This window comes from Prionailurus bengalensis, chromosome D2, assembly GCF_016509475.1.
Source record: "Prionailurus bengalensis isolate Pbe53 chromosome D2, Fcat_Pben_1.1_paternal_pri, whole genome shotgun sequence".
Classification (NCBI taxonomy): Eukaryota; Metazoa; Chordata; class Mammalia; order Carnivora; family Felidae; genus Prionailurus; species Prionailurus bengalensis.
This window is the reverse complement of record NC_057351.1, coordinates 34361792-34374427: the sequence shown is the minus strand read 5'-3', so window position 1 is coordinate 34374427 and position 12636 is coordinate 34361792. Positions and strand designations below refer to the sequence as shown.

Below are 12636 nucleotides of genomic sequence, written 5' to 3'. Positions count from 1 at the left end.
CCTGAAGTTTTAGAGTTCCAGTTTATTCTTTAATTTCTCCCCATCTCAGTTAACTAAGATCCACTACTAAACACAACGAAATCAAATTTGTGAAGGCCTAAAATACCCAACTGTATTTTCATGATGAAGCATAGCTTGTCACCAGAAATGTTTTCTGCTTCCTAGTAGTAAAAGCAGAAAAAATGCAAGGTTTCTCTTTTCCTTGACTTTTTGACTTCTTATTCAATTCCCTTGTGTAGTATTTGTGGAAATCAAGTATTTAAGCATGAAAAAACAAAAAGCAAAAAGCAAAACAAAAAACTTTGCTATATAAGAATTACCCTTGGGATAATTCATGGATTCCTGAACCAGGCCATTTAGCCATGAGGTCAACTAGAACATATGTTTTAAATAACATTTAATCTACTTTGCTCAACCCCTTATTGAAAGTTTATGTTTTGCAACAATTGAAGAACTCATAAGGATCACATATTAGGTCCTTCTGCCAAAACATTCTGCTCCCTTCTAGTTTTAAAAATCAAAAGCTAATAAACGTGTTCATGAAAACAAAAATAAACATTGCATTCCCTTTAAAGAAAGCTTGTCTCTGGATTCAAAAGTTTTCTTGAATTACTCAATCCTATTGTTGAGAAGTACAAAAAATATGTTTTATCAATTAGACTTCTACCAATCCCTGGGACTGTAAGTTCCATGACAGCAAGTATAGTACACACCATATCCTCAAAGATTAACATCATATGGATGAATAAGTGAAGAATCAATGAATAAAACTACCTATTTATATTTATCATCAGTATCGAATATGTTCCATGTTGGTTTGTTGTACATCATGACTTAGTAAGACAAAGTAAAATGAAAAACTGAAAATAAACTTGCATAAAAAAGCAATTCTAAATGTTGGAGCTTCACACCAGAATTTGAAGTTCAGGCAGGAGAACCTCAAAGCTTCTCTCTCCCTCTGCCTTAAATGCAATCCACTTTCCATCTCTCAGAGGAAATACTGATAAACGGGATGAAGGCTAAATCCCATTTTTAAGTTTAAAATCTGGTGTCTTATGGCAAGGCCTTCTCTCAGTGTTCCATTTGGCTGGCTCTGTCTACAAAATGACAAAGTCAGGAAAAAGGTGTGGAGTGCGTAGTTTAAGCCAATCACTGTCAGCCTAAAGGAAAAGAGATCTTTTTCTTGACACATTATTCCTTGAATTGATTCTCTCATGCTATGTCTTCCCCGTTAGAATGCTAAGATTAGAAAAACGAGTATCAGGATATGAACGTAGGAGAAAATGGCCAAATAGTTCTGTTTGCAGAATGAATACAAAAGGATCTTTGCAAAATATATTACAAACGGCCAATAAAATGCTTTCAACCTCACCAATAATCAGAGAAAACAAAGCTTACTAGAAAGAACTATTAAATGTCACATTTGCACCTACCACATTGGTAGCAGGAGTAAATAAATACTATTGTACTCTATCATAAGTAATTGATACAACTTTTATGAAATTTGGTATCTCTCAAAAGTTAAATGTATATTCCTTTTAGTTATATCTTATTAAAAACACTGGCAGCCCCCCCCCCCACAAAACTGGTAGAATTTTGTAAAAGTATATGCAAAAAGATTATAAATGTGAGTAGTTTTTGGTAGTGAAAAACTAGAAAAACCCAAAGTATTCATTAGTCGGGATTAATTAATAAAAATAATTCACAGTTCTAGAGAGAAAGAACAGAGAAAATGGTGAAGTGGAAATTATCTAAAATGAGTAACAAAAATGGCAGGAAGGACAATCAAGTTTCCAGATTGTAAGGGCCAATCACATGCTCAGCACAGTGAAAAAAAGAAAATCCATACTAAGAAAAATCACATAAAGGTATCTTAAAATACCAAGGGAAAAAAAGGTTCTAAGAGATTCCAAAGACAAAAAACAGATCACATATAAAAGTTCAGAAATTAGTCTTCTCATGGGCACTGCTGGCTACTAATGGAGAAAGACCTTTAAATTTCTAAGAGAAAATCATTTGCAACCTACAATTCTATACCTCGTTGAAATACCAATCTAATGTGAAGGTAGAATAAAGACATTTTGTAGGCTTGCAAGTACTCAAAAGTTTTATTTTCCACCCTTTCTTTTTTCAGCAATATCTGGAGGATGCTATGCTTCAGCAAAACGAGGGAATAAACTACTAAGAGGGGGGAAAAAAAGCAATTTCTCCAACACAAGAGCAACAAAGGGAAGTGTGATCAGAGAACTGTGGAGAGAAAAAACAAACATAAAACAAAACAAAATAAAACCCGACTGAAGCAGGAAGGTGAGGAAAGAAGTTGACATAAAAATATTAATGGAGCTTTGGGACCTATATTTAAGCATTTGAAAAAAAAATTAATGAGCGATGCCTGAGAGAGTTGCTGAAACAAAGAGGGAAAGCAGTAATTTAGCCCATAGGAAACTAAGCAACTGAATAAGCAAGACAAATAATATGGGATGGGGAAAAGGACAAAAAAAATGTATTTAAGTAAGTAAGTGTAATATAATGCATTATGTTATTCAATACTTACATGGTCATTATAATGTAAATATTGAGTATAGGTTGTTTATAGATTTAGGCAAAATTATTATATAACTTCCCAAAATTTTAGCAGGAGTAGGTATAAAATATGATCTAAATTCCAAATCGCCATAAAAAGGTCAATAGATAACATCTAAAATTGGTTCATCAAGGAAAGCTGAATAAGCATATTATTAGACATAAGGTAGTATCAGAAAGAATAACCTAATAGGATTAAAAGTGGTTGTTTCTAGAAAACTGAGAGTGTTACTGAACGATCTATCACAGCCCCTAACTCAGGTAAAGCCAGATAAAGCCCTAGAATGCTGGCATGGCCAACTGCTCCATCCTGGGGAATCTCAAGGGGGATGGACACATTGAAAGCACAGCTCCTGGCTGGGTCTGCCAACACTGTTGCCAAACAAAGGATAAACTCATTTCAAGAAAAACCAATAACTCAAGAGACAAAAGTTTGCAAGAGAGAAAGGGAGAAATTTAGTTCAGGTGCCAGCAGGCTCAAGCCTTACCAACCAACCTCTCTGCTGGCAAGATGGACACCTAGAGTTTTATGAGGAGACGTTGAGGGGTACATGCAAGAAAGCAGGCAGAGGGCACATGATCTTGGGTGGGGGTTGGTATTTGTTCAGCCCAAGACTATGGGCAGGGCAGGGGATATGCAGGTGTGGTCTTCTAGACATTCTGTTACTACTGGGGCTTTTCTGGTGGTTGGAATGTTCCAGTCATTGCAAAACATCTTCATCAGTGCCTCAAGAAAATGAGGTAAGAAATAAGAACAAAAGGTTTTAGTTGGAGCATGAATTAAGCAGTCTTGTCTATTTCTGGTTTTAGCTGTTGAGGTCTATTGTTGAATAGGAGGGCTCACTAACAAAAGGGCAGGAGACTGCTATATTTTATTGTAAACCTTTTGGCAATAATCAAATTTTTACCCATATGCAAGAATTACTTTAACTAAAAAAATTCTTGTGCCCCTTTGGGGCTGCATGGAAAAAAAATGTTCCTAGTATAATCAACTTTGATGATGTTAAAATTAAAAGACTCTGAGAGACAGAAAACAGGCAAAACAGTTAATAAAACATGAAATATATTATTTGGACATGTAAAATAACCAACTTAGGAACTGAAACAATGATGGAAGCAAGGTAAAGAAAAGGTAAAAATGGTGTGAGATGAAGATTCACCTAATCAAAAAGGAACACAACAAAGAAGAAATATCAAGAAGTATTATATAATCCTACTATACGTAGAAATAACCACAATAAGCACTCAAAACAGAGTTAGTTAAAAGTGGCTGCCTTAGGGGAGTGGCAGGGAAACATGGAACAGGATTTCTTTTGTTTTTTATTATACATCTATTCTATTTGATTTCTAATGATGTACATATATCACCTTTGAGTTTTTAAAAAGTGGCCCTGAGATATAATGGATCAAAAGTCCATGGGGTTCCCCAAAACTTATTATCAAGAATAACTTTCTCAAAAGGGTGAAATGCATTTAACATAGTCTTCACACAATCTAGAAAAACTCTATATAGAATATTCTTATAAAGAAATACAAGGGGCACCTGTGTTGTTCAGTAGGTTAAGTGTCTGACTCTTGATTTTGGCTCAGGTCATGATATGAAACACACTTAAGTCACCACATTTCAACAAGAATAAAACTTTAACAACAGATCACTTTGCTAAAGATTTTTAAGTTAATTGTATCTAATCACCTTTTATAATTCTGAAAAAAATACACCTGAGCACGTGTTTACATGTTCAAAACAAACTACTAATATTCTGCATGAGCCATGACAAGGAAAAGGCTGAAAAGCAATGAATGAAGGTATATATCCATATGATATTATATATACAACCATGCTTTAGAAAATAAATTTGGTAACATTTTTTTTTAAAGTAAAAATTTAGGGAAAAGGTAGAATAAAAATTATATTATAAATATCTAAAGATATTGTACAATCACCACCTCATCCCACAGCACTCAAGAATGAACATAAATGGCAGACACACACCTTCATTTTTAAAAAAATGAATTTCTTAGTTTATCAGAGTTGATTTAAGAATTACTTGTCATTTTGATCCTATACTCTTCCCAGCTAAATAAAATGCTTCAAATTTTGATCACTTCTAAATCTGTTGTATTAAGGCTGAAACCAATTAATGACGCACTGCATCCGGATAAGTAGAATTAAATTAGTGTATAATTGATTAGTGTATAATTGAAGCAGTTGTAGATTTACCAACTTTAATTAGGATGGCTTATTACAGATAATTTACACTCTAAGAGAGAAAATAGAATGAAGAAGTTCATCAAAACCTTAAATTAAGATCAGAGATACAATATTATAGATTAGAAAGGGCAATATGCTAATACCAAGTACTTTGAAAGTAAATCATTTTAGTCCAAAATCCTTTAACAGAGGAAAATTGATTATTAACCTTTTAGCTGAGATTTTTCAAGGTATTACACTATTTATGGTAATCTATTATAATAGGTGATGCTAATTTATGTGAGTGAATAAAAGCATACGAATAATACTTTGTCTACCTACAACACTAAAATAGACTAAAAAGAACACATACTAAAATACTTGAATATTTCCCATAACTCCTTTAAAAGGTATTCAAGCAGGAGAAAAATCCTATAAGTCTTACCCTAAAAATAAATAAAAACTAATTTACCAACAAAGAAGCAAGTAAGGAGAAAGAGCATCTCAGCAACAAAACACAGAAATAATGTCTGCAGTTCTCTCAATACCCTTGTGGGTGGTAACTGCAACCCAGAAAGTTCCACACATAAATTGCTAACTCCCCCGAGTTTAAAGCCATGGTAATTAGGTTCATTATCTTACATGCTAATGACACAGAGATAATAAGTTTGCAGTGAATAATTCATATACTACCAGCTCTCACTGCGATGCTCATCGCTAATAGTTTATTTACAGTACAAGTTACACTGCATTTTTTCTATAGTTTAAATTTATTGCCTAGATAAACAGGAATCATTTAGTATGGAAATCTAATTTACTATCAGTAAACGGTAACAATCTTAAGCATACATTGGTTTGTATATTTGTAGTGTGATTTCTTACTCATTATTCGTAATTAGTTAAGATAATAATCAAAACATCAAAAGAATATCTTATAGAAAGATTAAGGTACTTGTATCTATATAGATGATTATTCTAATGATATTGGATAATGATGATTGCCCAAAACACTTAGCTGATGTCAATAAATTTTAAATTACTTTAGTAATTCATATTTTCAAATAAACAGTATTATCACCACATTCCTTATAAAAAATGTACATATAGATTATTTTAGACTGTGAATATCAAAGTGCAAATGAACCACTTAGGTTTCTTACCATGTAAATACTTACTGTAAAATAATATCAAGTGTAAGATTAAATTCAGGGACCTATACAATTGCAATTGTCTTCAATTTTTACCCAGTTTTGGAATGGATTCATATCACACTTGCTGTATTTATGTCAACAAATTAAAGGTAATTTTAATCTCTTTCAAAATGACCTTCTTATAGATACTTGCAATAACTTACTCATTTTGTTACTATATACATGAACTATTGTGGTTTCAATAACTCAAAATCAAATTAGGTAAAAATTTTTCTACAATTTTTATACTTATACATTGATTCCTTCTAAAATAACTTGATTTCTAAGCTAAGACTTTTAATATGCAGGTCGTATCAATGAAGACAGGTCAGGTATAGTTCAGGCAATATTTATCACGTAACAACTACAAAATCTCAGTGGCTTAAACAATAAGGTCTTTTTCTCATTTACACTAGATGCCCATGGGTCATCTAAGGGTTCTACTCCATGTCTTTTCATTTCAATACCCAAGATAATGGAGCAGTCATCACCTCAAATTCTACCAGTCATCATAGCAGATGGAAAGAGAGCTCTGGACAGTCTTGCACTGGTCATTAAATGCTCCAACCCAGAAAAACAATTTCACTTCTGCTCATAACTCATTACCCAATTAACTATCTGGGAAAGTAAAACCCTGAAAAAGTTTAAATATTGAAAAATTTTTTAATATTTTATTTTTAGGTAATCTCTATACCCACTGCAGGGCTCCAATTTACAACGCTGAGATCAAGAGTCACATGTTCTACCAACTAAGCCAGGCACATGCCTCTAAAATTAAAAAAAAACAAAAAAACAACTTCTCTTAGGATGAGCACTGGGTGTTGTATATAAGTGACAAATCACTCAATTCTACACCTGAAACTAATATTACATTGTGTGTTGACTGGAATTTAAATAAAAACTTGAAAAAAAATTTTTTCAAAGACATCAACTTCACAAAGTCAGTTATGAAGATAGGTTAGATAATGTTCATAAAGGACTTTGAATACAAATAGCATTTCAAATTCCTTTTTGTATTACTTTGCTACCATATCACAACAATCTGTTCTTGCCAAATCTGCCAAAAGTATAACCAGGCTAATATCAAGCACACTTTCAAAGCTGCATTTGAACAGACCACCTACCTAAAATCCTCTGACCTTCTTACCATTACCCTCCATGAAATGATCCCGGCCTGTTTTTCTGTCTTCTCAGAATATTCAGTACAATGTACAGAATGCTCCAGGAAGACAAATCTAATAAATATACTGTACTAAATCTTTTTACATGCTGCCCATGTGAGAATGCTTTCTCTGCCACCTCCACTTGATGAAATCTTACTCTTCCTCTAACTAAGCTTAGGCCATCTCCACAGTGAAGCTTCACCTGAGTCTGATCCCAACACCCAGTACTGTACTCTAACACTGATTCCACATCTTCACTATGATTGTTCATTGGCTACACACTAGATTATGAACTCCTTGAAAACAGACACTATTGTATTTACCTCTGAATCCCCAGCACCTGACATTTACTGGCTAATCAACAAATAAATGTCTAGAAAAATAACTAAAAGCCCGTAGTCTCAAATGAATGATCTTAAAGGAAAGCAACATGCTTTGATGAAGAATAACTGTCCTATCAGTTCATGAAGATATAATTACAAAAATAAGTTTGCTCAACGAGTTCCTTTTAGTACACAGAGTCAGTTTGTTGGGGGCAATTGTGATAAAATTAACCTAAAGCTGCGTGACACTCAGTTCATTTTTCCTTCATCGTTCCCCAGTCTTTACTTTATTCAACTAGTATTTACTGAATGCCAACTGTAGAGGTTCTAGAGATGGCATTAATTAAGGGTCAGCTGAGACACTGTCATCAATATCAGACAAAAACAGGTCAGTTCAGGGGCGCCTGGGTGGCTCAGTTGGTTAAATATCTGACTTCGGCTCATGTCATGAATTTGCTTTCATGAGTACAAGCCCTGCGTCAGGCTCTGTGACGACAGCTCAGAACCTGGAGCCTGCTTCGGATTCTGTGTCTCCCTCTCTTTCTGCCCCTCCCCTGCTCGCACTCAGTCTCTCTCTTTCTCTCAAAATAAAGATTAAAAAAAAATTTTTTTTAAATAGGTCAGTTCAATATTTTGCTCACTCATGTCTCATCTAATTTTTTGACAGTTCACTTCACCATCACTGTAAGAGGAGGGTTAAGACTTCACAATGCAATTTTATATTAACATAATTCACTATAGTTATGAAAATGTTTGGAACAGGGGCGCCTGGGTGGCTTGGTTGGTTAAGCGTCTGACTTCGGCTCAGGGCATGATCTCACGGTCCGTGAGTTCGAGCCCCGCATCGGGCTCTGTGCTGACAGCTCAGAGCCTGGAGCCTGTTTCGGATTCTGTGTCTCCCTCTCTCTCTGCCCCTCCCCTGTTCATGCTCTGTCTCTCTCTGTCTCAAAAATAAATAAACATTAAAAAAAAAAAAAGAAAAGAAAATGTTTGGAACAAATATCATCCACTGACCACAAGAGTATCAACTATGTTTAGCTTAAAAATCTTTTTTTGAAGTATTATATAGAAGAATGTCATTCAAGTTCATATTAAAGACTTTACTTAAACAAGAGCAAACTGACATTAAAATAGATGACTTTACTTTTAGAAGCAAAATGAGTAAGTAAAAAATATGAAGGCATGCTCACATTTAGTTGCTGGATCTGAAAGGGTAAATAATGAAAATGCTGCATAAAAACATTAATAAAAATTATAAACCAAGTATTATTTGTAATGATACCTTATAAATGAAAGATGAGAATCTTTAGAAGTAATAAGACACTTGGAAAAACAGCATGCTACATTCCTGAAATATTTTCAGAGAAACAAAAAAGGCAAACTTATCAGCCTAATACTTAGTCATTCTTGTTATCACCATTTAGTTGCCTAACACACTGGCAAAACAAAGTGACTCACATAGCCACTGAACATTTTTTTGTGTTTAGCATTGTGCAGAGAATGTATTTTTTAAAAGCACATTTGTTTTAATAATAAAAGAACTAATAAATTAAAAGCTGTATCTTTTGGTGATATACTATTACATAAAATCTGTACTACTGCAGAAATAACAAGAAAATATTTATTTCTCATTGTAGCCTGGTATAAATTTCATAACCTAACTTGATAGGAACTTTACAATTTATGTCAGATACATGTGGGAAGACCATTTAATATAAGATTTTCTGATTGTAGAAATTTTAACCTCTCATATAACTGGCTTACATTTATTTATAGAATTATGAAGTACACTGCTGATCAATATAAATTCAACTAAAAATTTATAAGAATTATAAGTTATAGAGCAGCAAATATGATTGGGAAAGAGCAGAATCATTCTTAAAAATTAGGAGATTACTAAAGTTGGTTAGAATCATTGTTTTATATAATAAAGCTTTAGCATAGAAATTCTACCAGATCTCATGGGTAAAATGTAATAAAAACTGTTAATGTAATGAAAGGAAGCTCACTGAATAGCTGACTTTCTAAAGTATTTTGTTCAGAGACTGGAACTAACCATACTCATTTATAATACAATATTGAAGTACATTTATTGGTTGTTGAGAAAAAAGAATGCTAAGCAGAGATGGTATGAAATGCAGGAATAGGATACTTTTGTATTCAAGTGAATAAAAATCTCAACTGGCAAATATTGAAAAATTGGGGGATAAAATAGGCATATTTAATTGATTATTTTAAACACACTAAAAGAAATAAATGTGAAACTACAGGCAATAATGATTTATTTTAATACATCAGAGATACCCAAGGATACCAAAAAACATCATTATAGTCAGTAAGACTTAAAACTAAAAACTCTAGTTACTCTATGTTCCCAAGCTTAATGAAGAGAACATTATTAATAAATATAGTTTTGAACTAAATGATAAATACAATATGTAACTTCTAACTTCCCTTTGCAAAACATTTCACGATTAATTTCTGAAAGAGAAATGTGAAACATTAAAGAAAAATATTTGGATAAAAGATCCAGTTTTTAGACCATGAATTAATAATAATATTAAATTTGGTGCTCAAACATAATGAATTATTTAAGGTTTAAAACTTTCTATTGCTAAATAGAAAGAGTATATTACTATAGGCAACAACCTACTAGTATAAACTGGATTTTAACTGTGATTAATGAAAAACATAGAAAAGCAACAGGCTCAACAGTGTACCAAATAAACATACGACATTATTCTTATATGCTGTGAACTAAAATGAATTTATGAGGAGACAAGAATACACTTCATAAAAATTTCCAAAACATTTCTAAATATTCATGTCTGTATTGCTCATTTTAGAGATTGTTGAACTGTATTTGTTATTAACGTTCTTACATTTATATAATGTTTAGTAAAAGGACTATTTCCTGAAATGTTTCAATCAGAGGAGCATGTGTATGTATATATGTGTGTGTCTATATGCCCACTTCAATGTAAATGAAGTCTTGCTGTTAGTTTCAGTCGACAGTATTTTGATAACTACTACCTTAAATAAATTATTGCGTATGTATAAGAGGCAAATATAAGAATGTTCATAGTCACAAAACAACTGGAAATGACATAAATTTCCATCAACAGGTGAATGGAAAAATAAAATGAGGGGGGCTGGGTGGCTCAGTCGGTTAAACATCCAACTCTTGATTTCAGCTCAGGTCATGATCTCTCAGTTCAATGAGAATGAGCTGCACATCAGGCTCTGCGCTGACAGTGTGGGACCTGCTTGGAGTTCTCTTTCTCCCTCTCTGTCTGCCTTTCTCTCTCTCTCTCTCAAAATAAATAAATTATAAACAAACAAACAAATAGGGGCACTTAGGTGGCTCAGTTGGTTAAGCGTCCAACTTTGGCTCAGGTCATGATCTCGCGGTCCGTGAGTTCGAGCCCTGTGTCGGGCTCTGCTGACAGCTCAGAGCCTGGAGCCTGCTTCAGATTCTGTGTCCCCCCTCTGCTCCTGCCCCTCCCCCACTCATGCTCTGTCTCTCAAAAATAAATGTTAGGGGCGCCTGGGTGGCGCAGTCGGTTAAGCGTCCGACTTCAGCCAGGTCACGATCTCGCGGTCCGTGAGTTCGAGCCCCGCGTCAGGCTCTGGGCTGATGGCTCGGAGCCTGGAGCCTGTTTCTGATGCTGTGTCTCTCTCTCTCTCTCTGCCCCTCCCCCGTTCATTCTCTGTTTCTCTCTGTCCCAAAAATAAATAAAAAACGTGGAAAAAAAAATTAAAAAAAAAAAAAATAATAAATGTTAAAAAAATAAATGAATAAAATAAATAAAATGATACATATGCAGTGGAATACTAGTTATTGAATAATGAAAATCAATGAACTATAGCTATATGTATCAACGAGGATAAATCACAGATATATACAAAAAAGTATTAATTTTATACAGTTTAAAAACAAAACTAAAAAACATACTGTTCAGGAATACATAATCACAATTAAATTATAAAGAAAATGAATTATGTTAAAAAAAAATACCAAACCTATATTCAAGAGTATGGTTACTTCTGTGGAGGATTTGGGAGAATGACTCTAGGCAGAGTATGAAAGGAGTCTCGAAGCTATTAATAATATCATATTTCTTCAATTGGGTGATAGGTTCATGAGGTTTAGTTTCATTGGTATGCTTCAAAACATGATACATATTCTTTTGTCTATATCAAATACTCTTTAAGGAAAATGTTGGAAAACATATGTGGGGAACTTTTGCTTTCTATATATTTATAAATCACTTTGATCTTTCATAAGGACCATGAACCAAAAAGGAACATGGAACCAAAAAAGGGTGAATTTTATAATTTTGAAATTATAATTTATAGTAACTAAAAAATAGGAAATAGACTAAGAGTTTACTGAAGTTACAGCCTCCAGGAAAAAAAGCTGTTAAGAGTTTATATCAGTTATTTTATTATTTATTCATTCATTCATTCATTCATTCACTTATTCATTCATTCACTCATTCATTTTCTAAGTAGGCTTCACGTCCAGGGTGGAGCCCAATGTGGAGCTTGAATTCACAACCCTGAGATCAAGTTCTGAGCTGAGATCAAGAGTCGTTTGCTTAACCAACTGAGCCACCCAGACACCCCTGTATTAGTAACTTTATTAGTTATATTAGTATTTTTCAAAGATATAACAAAACTTTCACGTACATGCTCAGTACAAATGCACTTAAAATAAATTTTAGAGAAAAAAAGGCGTGTGGGGGTGCTGTGCGAGGCTGGCTCAGTCAGTAGAGCATGCAACTCTGAATCTTGGGGTTGTGAGTTCAAGCCCCATATTGGGTATAGAAATTACTTAAAAATAAGATCCTTAAAAAATAAAATAAAATAGGGGCACCTGGGTGGCTCAGTCGGTTGAGCGTCCGACTTCAGCTCAGGTCATGATCTCACAGTCCGTGGGTTCGAGCCCCGCGTCGGGCTCTGTGCTGACCGCTCGGAGCCTGGAGCCTGTTTCAGATTCTGTGTCTCCCTCTCTCTCTGCCCCTCCCCCACTTGCACTCTGTCTCTCTCTGTCTCAAAAATAAATAAACATTTAAAAAAAAATAAAAAAATAAAATAAAATTTATAAAATTATATAACAGAGTTAAGTGGAACAAATGACCCAACCCCCAGATTTTTAAAGGAAAATAATGCTTCCAAATATT

General features: G+C 33.8%; 1 protein-coding gene across 4 annotated transcripts in view; it reads right to left on the bottom strand.

Moving 5' to 3' along the window:
* ADK (adenosine kinase) overlaps positions 1-12636 on the bottom strand; it is a 537819-nt gene that overhangs the window by 407069 nt on the left and 118114 nt on the right. The window lies entirely within an intron of this gene.